This window comes from Pleurodeles waltl, chromosome 7, assembly GCF_031143425.1.
Source record: "Pleurodeles waltl isolate 20211129_DDA chromosome 7, aPleWal1.hap1.20221129, whole genome shotgun sequence".
NCBI lineage: Eukaryota > Metazoa > Chordata > Amphibia > Caudata > Salamandridae > Pleurodeles > Pleurodeles waltl.
This window is the reverse complement of record NC_090446.1, coordinates 1,300,790,595-1,300,803,058: the sequence shown is the minus strand read 5'-3', so window position 1 is coordinate 1,300,803,058 and position 12,464 is coordinate 1,300,790,595. Positions and strand designations below refer to the sequence as shown.

The following is a 12,464-nucleotide window of genomic DNA, read 5'->3' as shown; positions in this document are numbered from 1 at the left end:
ATTGTATTCTTTTCGAGAGCAGTTTGAAAGAGGAGAGTCTCAGTTGCAGATCGTGCATTAGTTATTTTTAAATAGTTGTTAAGTGTTTATTAGTATTGACTATTAATTTAGTTGTATTAGGAAGTGTTAAATAGTTCAAAAGATTATTCTCTATGGAGACAGAACAAAGTAATAGCTTGAAGGTAACAGGTGCAGTGATGAATGAGGAAGTTGTGAGGAGACTAATTGAACATGAGATAAAAAATAAGGGGCAGGAAACAGTTGATAAAATCTTGAAAAATAAGAAGAGAAAAGACATGGAATCTGGGGAGGAGTTTTATTCACTGTCAGAAGAAGAGGAGCATAGAAATGTTAAAGGTGGTAAGAAATTGAGGAAAACTAAACATTTGGATGCCATGAATATGTAAAAAAAAGTAAAGGATGGTATTAATACCATTAAAAGAAGAGGTGTCCTTGGGAGCACAAATAAAAAAGGTGCACTTAGCAGCACAAATGATGAAGAAAGTTGGCAAGATGATTTAGGACATTCTTCTTTGAGAGATGAGCATACAGAGTTTGATTAGCATGTTTTAGATTTGCAAAAAGATGAGGAATTTTTTGAACAATTGGAAGGCTAAGAGTCTGGATGCTCTTCTGAGATACTGAAAGACCCATTGGGGGCGGAAAGGTTTTTTGACATATAACATAAAACATCCACGGAGTGGAGATAGGCAGCCTACGGAGCATGTAGGCAAATGTATTCAAGAATGGAACTGTAAGCCCTTAGACAAAAAAGAAAGGCATGTGTTGACAGCAGAATGCTCTAGGCCTGTTATTGATGATGGTATGTAACACCTAACCTGGGCCCTGACCTTAGACTAGGCAGAGATCCTAGGAAAGGCCTGGAAAGATCTCAGAAGCTATGTCAGGACAAGTTTTTGGATTCAATGGGTCCTTTGGCACTATCATGGATATGGCTGACAAGGCTTATATTAATGAAACAGATGTTGGCTTGGATTTACTTAGGGGATGGAGCAAGAGAGCGGTAGTTCTTTTAAGTAATGCAAACGCAGGATTGCTTGCCAAGAGAAGGAACGCTATATTAATGAAAATTATCCCTAAATAAGGAGATATTGTTCAGACAGAGCTGAGCGAAGATGCAAAAGGCTTATTATTTGGAGACAGGCTAGTTAAGAGTCTTGGTAAGTACGCATCCACTTTCACAGCCTCAGATAAGGCTCAGGTTAATATGAGGAAGGTGTTTGGAGGCAGTGTTTTTGGAAGGGCCTGTAGAAGGGGACCCACTTCTGGCCGAGGATTGCAAAGGTCCCATTTGTATAATCAATCAAGAGGAAGAGGATTCCAAACCTCTTCAGGATTCTACCCAAATCGTGGGAGAACAGGAAGATCAGGAAGAGGAAGGATACAGCGAAGAAGAGGTCAAACTTTCACAGGAGTCCAAGGTGAGTATGAGGACCATTCTGGTTCTTTCCAAAACGTAGGGGGTCATACACACTATTTTATAGTGGAATGGAGAAAATTAACTCAAGATTCCCGGGTTTTGGAAACTATACAAGGATTTGTAATAGAGAATGTGGGAATTCCACAACAGAGAAGAGAACCAAGAGACTTGAATGTGGTGAAAGAACAATTGAGAGTAGTGGATAAAGAAATAGAGTCCTTGATTTAAAAAGTGGCTATTTGTCACACAGCGGAATCAGAAAAGTGCTTGTGAGCACAATCTCTTTAGTGCAGAAAAAGGAGAAAGGATGGAGGCCAGTGATAAACCTCAGGGATGTAAACAGATATTTACTGTAGAGACATTTCAAAATGAAGGGCATCCATTGTCTGAGGGACTCATTGCAGAAGAACGATTGGCTAGTAAAACTGGATCTAAAAGATGCATATTTCACTATGCGTATGGAGGAAAACCGAGGTTTTTACAGTTCTGATGGAAGAGGAAAATGTATCAGTTCAAATGTCTTCAGTTTGGGATTTCATCAGCCCATTGGTGTTTTACAAAGGTAATGAGCGTTGTGGTGGCTTGCTTACGACAGAGAGAAGTTTGTATGATTGTGTATCTGGACGACATTTTAATAATGTCTCGAGACAAAGAGGTTTTGGTGAAAGATTGGATTCAGATAAAGGATTTGTTGGATAATTTGGGTTTCCTAATAAACAAAGAGAAGTCTGTATTAGAACCTTCTCAGAGGATGGATATTTTGGGTTTCCAGTTAGATATGAAGGAAGTTTAGTTACAGCTTCAAGAGAAAAACATAAAACTGATGAAGAAGGAGATTTTGCATGTGTTGAGAAAGGAACTGCTGTCCTTGAGGGAACTAGCTTGGAAAATAGGGTTGTTGTCGTCAGGAAAGGTCCTTGGTATGGAGGCAAGGTAAACCTGAATGGAGAGGCGAAAGAGGAGTTAGACTGGTGGCTGAACAGCATGCAAGCTTGGAATGGCCGCGCAATATCTGGATGTATTCTGGATTATGTGTTGGAAAAAGATGAAAGTCTGAAAGGTTGGGGAGCACGTTTAGAAGATCAACAGACAGGAGGGTTATGGGCAAAAATGGAAAGGGTGAGACACAAATTGTCTGGAGATGACTGCTGGGTTGTATGCTCTGAAAGGTTTCGGAGGAATTTTGAAAGGGCAGTCAGTGTTGATAAAGATGGACAATGTGTCAGCGGTTGCTTACATCAACAGATTAGGGGGGAGCAGATTCTGCGGTCTTTCGGATTTAGCAAAGGTGTTTTTTTTTTTTTGCCTGGAGCACAAGATCAATGTGAAGGAAGAGTATTTACAGGGGAACTGAATTGGGCAGCAGATTGGAATTCCTAACATTTACAGAATTAAAGTGATTGGAAATTGGATCAGATATTTTTTTGAAGATAGAAGAGGTTGGTATTTGCAAGCAGATTAACCTATCAGATAGAAAATTACTTCAGCTGGATGTTGGGATCCAGAGGCATCAGCAGTGAATGCATTTCTACAGAGCTGGAAAGAGAAGAAGAGCTTTGCCTTTCCTCCCTTTGCTATGATACAGAGAGTTCTTTTGAAAGTGAGGGAGGAAAAATGTCAAATAGTGTTAGTAACATCGTTTTGGCTGTCTCAAGTTCGGTTCCCAACGGTAATGGAGATGGCATGTGCAGTACCTCTCTTGATTCATGCAAGGGATGATTTGCTAAAAATTGGAGATGGAGAGGGACATCCTTTAATTCAGAGCCGAGAGTTGAATCTTGTTTGGAAGGTGTCAGGAGATCTGACTATTACAAAGGACTTTCGAGCAGAGCTGCAGAGTTACTGGAAGAATCTTGAGCACCAGGAACAAGAAGAAGCTGTAAAGGAATATGGAAAGTCTGGTCTTGTTGGTGCTTGGAAAAGGTTTTGGATCCTGAGGAGGCTACTGTTGTAGAAGGTGATAAACCGTTTAGTGGAGCAGTTTGAAAAAGGTTTGTGTTGCCGAACTATTAATTGTTAAAGATCTGCAATTTCTGCAGGTCATTCGTTTGTTGATGGCAGGACAGTAAGTAGGTATGAACATCACAGTTTGTAGACTACTGAAAAGTAGGAGGGTAAAGAGACGGCCTAGAGCACGGTATGAGGTTTTATGGAATGCGAATGTGGTTTTATCTTTATTTTTGTCTTGGCCTATGAATAAGTATTTGAAAACAAAGAAACTTTTGGAAAAATTGGCTACTCTGTTGTGTTTAATCTCATGCAAAAGAGTTTCCGATGTGAAGGCTTTGGAGGTAAGTGGAAAAGTTTATGGTCCAGATGGAGTATATTTTGGAAAATGATGAAGACAATGTCGGAGTCTATATTTTACCCTATATTTCCAGAGGATAAAAACATTGTGTGGTGGATTGACTTAAAGAATATAAAAACAAAATTATGGAGTACAGAAGACATGGTGAAGAACAGTTGTTAATTTCTTATGTTAAACCACATAAAGCTGTTGGCACTGCAACAATTACCAGATGGGTGAAAAACACTATGGAAGAGGCAGGTGTGGTTGTAAATAGATTTAGAGCACATTCTGTAAGAGGGGCAATGGCATGTAAGTTGTGTCATCTAGATGAGATTCTCAAAGCAGCAGATTGGTCTAATGCATGTACTTTTGCAAAACATTACTTTAGACCAATAAAGCATGTGTCAAATGTAGTGCCGGAGAGCTTCCAACATGCATAATGGTAGCTTCCGGCATTGAAATGAAATGGCGGTTCTCAGATTGAAATGAAAAGAGAATCAAGATGGCATTAAAGACACAGAGGCCAACATTATCCCTCCCGCCTCTTCCCTTTATTAACAAAATAAAATAAAAAAAATAAAAAAGAATGTTGCTAGGGCACATCCATGTCTATGGCATAAAGTGTTAGTATTTGTGGTCATTTTAAGATTAGAAATAAATTTGGATAGGATTAGTCTTATTATAGATAATAAAGTACATGTACAGGGTACTGACAAATATGTATTTTTTGATAGAGTCACAGTAGAAGAGAAGCGGAGAGAAAGAAAACTGTAGGATCACAAGAAGATGCTACAGAGGAGATTAGATGTTTCGCTGCATTTTACAGAGGAAGAGTGTTCTAAGAGGAAACTACATACAGACTGTTGCATTCTAGTTCTGAGTTATTGTTGTGTTAATGTTCTTTAAAGGTGCTGCTGGGAGTGGCATTAAAAAGATATAATGCATAATGTTAGCCTTTAATGAAATCTTGATTCTCTTTTCATTTCAATGTGAAAATCGCCATTGTCTGCCAACTATTGTGCAGAGTTGTGAAACTGTGCCAAAGTTATTAGCAAATCACTAGCTCTTTTGCCCCTGCCTTATAACGTGGTCCCCTTTGATGGATTTGCTTAAAAACTTGCCATAATTACTGAGGACTACATATGTAAAACTACTGCAAAATTCCATGTGATTTGTCAGAGGATGCCACAGGTATTACCAAATAAAAACTTTTTAGACACCCCATTTTAACTCTGCCCCCACCAGTGGATCCATTCCAAAACTGCTCCAATGTAGGAAAGAACTGATGACACACCTATTTAAAGAACACTAGCCACAATGCGATAACATCCCAATAAACATCTACCTCTTCTATCACTCGTTGACTTTGTGCTTGACTTTGGCACTCTACAACGCTCCACTACCTTTTTTACTAGGCTTGGCTGTACAAAGACGACATACATAAGTAAATTTAAGAATAATAGGAGTAAGTATAATATGCTAAGCTTCTGCAAAGTTTCGGATAAAATTTGTCAAGTAGCACTAAAGCTATAGGCAATTTTTCTTTAACTGATGCTGTACAGCATCGCAAAAAATACATTGGCAGAACCAGTTGGTCCCAATGGCTTGTTTATCAAATTACCGTGCACTTTCATAATGATACGATAATGAAATAGCGCCATCACTAAGCAAGTGTGTGCATGCGTCATGAAGGATGCACTTGGTAGAAACATGCAAGCCTACTGAATGGGTGCTATTAAATTGATCTTTTATTGACCTATCCCAGGTATCTGGTGCCACTTGGCATGGTAGACAAAAAAATAATAATAATCGTGCTAAAGGAAATTCTTAAAAGCGGAGCAGTCTGGCTGAACATAGGAGCTGCTGGACTCTCCAAGAAATGAAAAAAAAAATCTTAATAAGTATTAAAGACACTGAGAGGATTGCAAGAGTGGGTAAGCAGGTTTACTTTAATGGTAATTTGCTGTAAGATGTTAGGGATGCTAAAGTGAGCTTGCAACATGTAGAGTTCTACAAAGAAATGTAAACTTAGGACCATTTACAGTCTTAAACACCCTTAATCTATTTGGCAAATGAACAAGACAGATATTATATTTTAAGGAGCTGCCTGATAAATGGAGCTGGAGGTTTATTTGTGCCCAACAAGCCATTCGTGCAAACAACCTGACATAACAGGGCTGAAAAGTTGCTGTTCCTAAGACTTCTTTTTATGCTTCTTTTTAAATACTGCAGACATGATAAACTTTGTCAAAGGCAGAACTGTATAGTAGATTATTACCAAACAAAACAGCTATGCTGTGATAAATCTGTATTTTTGGAATAAATATGTTTAGAAGGCTGTTAGTCTTATGACATCAAGGCTCATAAGGTCGGCCTTCTGACATTTTGGAAGCCTTGGCCGAGGAGAGTATTAATATGTTGTATATATGGTCAGGGCTCTGATCATTATTATTTTTTATTATGAAAATGCATTGCAATAGTCCTAGCACACAGACATAATTTCCTGGCGGTACTTTCCACCAAAACCTAAATTAACCGAGAGCAGATACCCCGAAGCCGACTGATTTCAAGTGAATAATTAGAATATATAGAAAGGGTTTCGTTTTACTCTCACTAACCTTAGTACTAATCTGCTGGAAACAACCTCTGTCCACAACAGCCCTTTGTTTCATTTCCTTATTGTCATTGTGCATAGCAAGATTCTGAAGCAGGCCATGGAAGTAAAATGACTTGGAATAGGAGAATCCCAATTACTCAGCTTGTTGTACCTTACTCCTTTACCTATGTGTGCTGGCTAACATAACAAGGAGACCCGTCCTTGGTGCTCAAGGGTTTAATAAAAAAAGATTAAAGCTGCTTAAAAAATATAAGCTAACAGGAAAAGGTACTGCACAAGAAAAGATGCATAAAGAACAATTTAGGCACAAACCACACCAGTTATTATGGAAAGCTGTGGCTTTCGGATAAACACAACTATATAGTTGCTATACCAAATTCAGAGACATTAAAATGACTTTACATTGAAACAGTGGGAAAAAAAAAAATCAAAGAGACAAATTTGTGATTCTTGCTTCGTTTGGTCAATGTTGCTGGCCGAAATGGGGTTGGCAAATAGGAAAGTAACTTCAGATTTCATACAGTATCTAGTTGAAATATACAGATGACCTGGATTCCACTGGAATATTTGAATTGCATTTCCACTGAATACGGCATGACAATACCAGAAGATGCTAAATCCCACGATTCAATTTCATATTTAGAAATACATAACTTCTTTACTAAGATGAAGTGGAGTCTCTGATAGACTAAATAATGATATTTTATAAGACTTCTGGGAACGTTTTCTTTTAAAAGCCTTTATGTTTTGAAACTGATGAGCTGTCAGTTACTTGACTAGGGTGCACCGTGTTCCCAATCTATAAGAATGTAACTTCGATGACGAGGTTTTGTTTTTAATAATTTGTTGATGAGAAATATTTTTGCTGGCAGAAAAAGGTGAATAAAAAAAAACTGTCAACGGTACAGACTAGGTTTACAAACGTCTACTCTACGTTACGTTTAGCAACATATTTTGGATAAGTATCAATTAATTTGTGGAGGTATGCTTCTCATGTCAATCAAGTACCTGGGCCTGAAAACATTCCAAGGTCTACGTCACGTCACAGGAGATTATATGGATGTATATTCCGAGGAGGGCCTAGTGAGGCCAACTCAGAAACTTACTCCGACACCAGGCAGGCAGTTTTAATCTGCAAGGAAAATTGTACTTGCCTGAACCAATCTGCTTGAAGCTTGCAGTGCTGTAGATTCACATGCTTTGCGCAGACATTGCAAGTTTTTTTTTGTTTAAAGCAGACGTTTTGGTTTTGAGGTAACTTGTGATCCTTCCCCCATATCCCACAATGCACCAGGACAAAACATCACTTTAGATTGGGTTTTCCCTGTACTGATGAAAGAAAGTATGTGCGGTCATGTGAAACCAGACAGTTCACATATACTTGTGTATGGTGAATTTGATATGGTATGTTTGTACTACTCCAAACAGTGCACCAGGGGCTCACATCTGGACGGGAGGGAGGACACGTGATCTACAACACTAGGAACTGCAAACAGATTGTTACTCGTAAGTAACATTTTCCATTTAAAGCATGTGCTGCTGTAGGTCACACCCTTTGCACAGTTAAAAGCTGTGTCCTTCCTCATAAATCGGTGGCTTGTGAGAAGTAGCAGATGTTTGAAACAAAGGGCAGTTTGTACGAGCAGTGCCTCCTGGTGGGCACTAATGCCCAAGTGGTAATGATCTGTGAAAGAGCGAGGTAAAAACCATTTGGTAGCCTTACACAAGTCTACCAGTGGGATATCACCAATGAAAGCCATTGATGCTCCCTTTTCTTGCAAGTGCAATCTGCCCAGAGCATTGTATATGGGCATTTGGCTCTGGCATAGCACACTTGAATGCACTTCACTACCCATCTTGCAAAGCCCGACTTGGAAATATGTTTTCCCAAATGGAGCTCAGGTAATGCAACAAACATTTCCTTCATCTTTAAAATGGATTTAGTATGATCGACGTGGTACATAAGGGCATTTTTAAGTGTGTATGCCCGCCTTTGCAACTGAATGTGGCCGAGGAACTAAATTGGCAAGCCAGTAGTATGGTTAACACGGAACAAGGAGCTGACCTTAGCCAGAAAACAAGGGTTTGTTGTAAGAATAACCTGGTCTTTGTACACCTGGGTGGTTCCCCCACCGTCATGGCTTGTAATTCACTTAGTTCACACAAGGAAACAATTGTAAGAGAAGCCACTTTCCATGAAGGAAATTGTAATGTGCAACAGTGCAGAGGCTCAAAAAAGGTGGCCCCATAAGCAGAGTAATGACAACATTAAAGTTTCTTGAGGGAACTGGTGGCACATTGAAGGAATGATTCTTTTAAGACCTTTAATAAAAGAACTGAATAATGACATTTTAAGTATAGACTGGTGTGGTCTATTTTGCAGGTAGGCTGCTATATGTGCCAGATGAACTCTAATAGATTTGAAAGCAAGGGTGGTCTTTCGCAGGTGCAACAAGCAGATGATGATGTATTGTACTGAAACCTGTAATGGCTGCTTGTGAAGACTAATAGTGGGCAAATCTTTCCCATTTTGCTGCGAAGCAAGCCCTTGTAGTAGGTATACAAGCCTTATTAAGAATCTGCATGCATTTTTTCCAGCAGTTGAAGGTAGTATCAGGTGTCAAATCCCTTTCCTATATAATACAAAAAACAATTAACGAACAAGTTATTTACCATTGGTAACACCTTATCTGGTAGAGGCTATATCTAGCCTCAGATTCTTTACCTTTGAATTCTACTAGGTGTCAGACTGGATCTAGAAGATTTTTCATGAGTACACCTGTGTACAGGTAGGTGGCGTCGATCAGCTTCATGTCCGGCGGAGAAGGCACCGGAAGTGATATTGCGCCACCCAGGCATGCTGGCGTCAGTTTCTTTTCAAGACCTTGCATGACAGATACGCGGAGCAATGAAGAACGTTGACCACTGGTATGTCAAAACCATGGCCCTAAAAGAGGTCATCCCTGTCCCTAGAAAGAGAAAGCAAAGTAGGGAGGATGGATAGGACGGTAAGGAATCTGGGCTAGATATAGTCTCTAACAGATACGGCGTTACTGAAGGTAAGTAACTTGTTCATCTGATAGAGACTTCTAGTCACAGATTGCTTACCTTTGTATAGATATCCAAGCAATACCATCCCCGGAGGTGGATCTGCGACCCAAATTCAAACGAGAAAGTCCTGCAGAACCGAATGGGCAAAGTGCCCATCCCTACAGACCTGCCAAGATGCCTTGGTCGTCCACCCGGAACTCATAGGTACAGTCAAAGTAGAACGCCAATGCTCTTTTTGGGTGCAGGCGGTGGGGTCTCTCCTCTTCCTTAGAAATATGTTGGGATGCATAAAAAGTTGGCAGGGTGATTGATTGGCCTATATGAAAATGAGTCACCACTTTTGGCAGAAAAGAGGCGCTTGTGCAAAGCACCAGTTTGTCAGGATAAATAAAGATATAAGGCAGCTTAGATGACAAGGCTTGAAGCTCATTCACTCGATGGACAGGTGTAATTGCCACAAGGAAGGCACACCAAAAAATGTAAAAATAAATTATGGTCCCACTGGGGCATAATGAATGGGGAAGGAAGGAAAAGATGAGTAAGGTCTTTGTGGAACCTATGTACAACGGGGATGTGAACAAAGATGGTTGATCAGGCATCCAAAAGAAGGGAGAAATAGTAGATAAACAGCCACTAACAGTGCCCAAAGCAGAGCCCTGCTGAGTAAAACCTCAGAAAGAGGGGCAGAAAGGGGATCAACAGATTTTTCTGCACACCATGTCACAAATTTCTTCCAACTGCAGGCGTATACCGTCTTGGTGGAGGGATGCCTGGCTGCCAAGATGACATTACAGACTTCGAAGGAAGGTCTAAAGCTGTCAACTACCGCCGCTCAATCTCCAAGCAAGAAGGTGAAGTGGACAGATTCAGTTGAAGTACCCTCCTCTGCTGCTGTGACAGAAGATCTTACCGAAGGGGCAGCCTAATGGGAGGATCGATCGCCATGCTCAGTAGCTCAGGATACCAGATTCTCCGCACCCACTCCGGTTCCTCAACTGAAGTAAGAATCTAGGAAACATCTGCTTAGCACATGAACCTGAATCCAACAGCAAAAATGCGCTCTGCCAAAGGGCAAGTGTACAGATTAAACAGGCTGAGGCTCATAGAAGCACCTTGTGGGATCCCATGAGAGAAACCTTTAAAGTTGGATCGAAAAAGAGCAAGGTAGACTGCTTGGGCCCTAATAGACGGATAAACTTTAATCGATCAAAGAGTAGTCCCTTGAATGCTTACCTTCAGTACCCTATTGATAAGTAGAGTGTGAGAGACCATAGTGCTATGAGAGGGTTGGAAACCGGCTTGAACAAGATCCAAGATATAATGCTTGAGGAGTCAATGAGATTTGTCTATATGATAGAGACTTCTAGTTACAGATTCCTTACCTTTGAATTCTCCCCAGGCGTCAAACTGGAGCAGGAAGATTTTTCTTGAGCAGATCCCCTGCACGTCGGTAAGTGGCGCTGATTGGCTCCGCAGCTATCGTCAGCGTTGTCTGCTCTGGAAGTGACATTGTGGTACCTATATAGGCACCACCCAGGCACACTGGCATCAGTTCTTTTCTTTCCACACCAGTCAGTGCTGCTCTGAGAAAACAGCTACCCCTCAGCCAGTTTTAGACTGAACTTTTTCAATATTTTGTTGACTTTTGTTTTAGGTTTTTCCTTCTGGTGTGTCGAAGATGTCATCGCGTAAGCCAGTTTCAAGCCCTGTGGAGCCTGTTACCGGCTGATGTCAGTGACTGATCCGCATCTCGTCTGTCTACGTTGTTTGGAGAGTGACCACGACCCGAAGTCATGCTCAGATTGCCGGGCCAATCACCTGAAGGCTTTAAAGGAACAGTCCCTAAATCTTATGGCCACCTGCTATGCGATTCCATGCAAGTCGAGGTCCCGGTCAATGGAAAAGTCCTGGGACCAGTCATGTAGTCCGAAGTCATCTTTGTCCTATTCCAAGTCCTCTGGAAGTTAAGGTAAGTCACGGCACAAGAGGAAAAGCAAGAAGTCGAAGCAGTCTTTGACTTCTCCTTGAATGTCAGCCAACAAGGGAGCATTGGCATCCTAGCCTCGTTACTGGGAACCCGTGCCTGGCCCGACTCCGCACTTCCCCGACTTTCCGGGAGCTGGAGTGACCCCTGGCCAACTCAGAGTTTTATTAGGTCAGGCATCTCATTTTTTAGCAGTCTTACCCTGTTGGTGTGTCTTCTGGCCCCATGGAGTCGGAGGGAGCCCCACTGCGTTCTGCTCCGGTGGCTCTGGCCCTTGCCCTGATGGGGGCACCTGGGAGTCCAGTCCTGGATCTAGACTGGCACTGGTCGTACCATCTCTACCTTCCCTGGTGCTGGTCCCTACGCTTCCGGTGTCAATGCCAGCACTGACGGCGTTGTCCCCAGTCATCCCCAGACACGGAGCTGGATGGGGAGTCACCCGACGCTTTGCTTACTAGATCGGAGATTGAGCCCTATTCCCTTGGGCTAGGCCTCAGGGAAGACTAGAAGGGGTTGCTGGACCCTTTAGAATACCAGCCCTAAGAGTAAGAACCATACATGGACTGGCGTGAGGATCTTGGTGAAGCCAATGGACTAGATACTTCAGCCCTTACTGTGGCTGTGGGAGAAGGGGAACTTCCTGCGCAATGGTGGTGGGCAGGGCAGCTGAGGTCCTAGACCTTCAGTGACAGTCAAGACTAATCTCTTTACAGAGGAGCTGCAACCTGGAGTCTCCACATCTAAACCCCTACTCAATGATATCCTCCTGGACGTATATTTTGGGTACCTGGTCCAAACCCAAAACAGGTGCTTCTGTGAATAGGATGATTGCCCGCCACTATCACCCCGCACCAGGGGACCCAGCCTTCCTCGCACAACACTCTACTCCTGAGAGCTTGGTGGTCCAAGCCTCAACTTCCTAAGGCACTTTCCCTACCCCTGCTCCTAGATAGGGAATCAAAGAGGCTCTACCCATTTGGGAAGAAAATGTTTTCTTCTGCCAGGCTGGCACTGGAGTACATGAACACCGCATGCCTTTTGGGGCGTTATTCCCACGCTCTATGGGACACGGTTGCGCAAG

The 12,464-nt window shown here is 41.8% G+C and overlaps 1 protein-coding gene across 7 annotated transcripts in view; it reads right to left on the bottom strand.

Annotated features, from left to right (window-relative positions):
* The window catches only part of LOC138246211 (myosin-10-like), a 491,460-nt gene that overhangs the window by 10,202 nt on the left and 468,794 nt on the right, over positions 1 to 12,464 (bottom strand). The gene's annotated exons all lie outside the window — the stretch shown is intronic.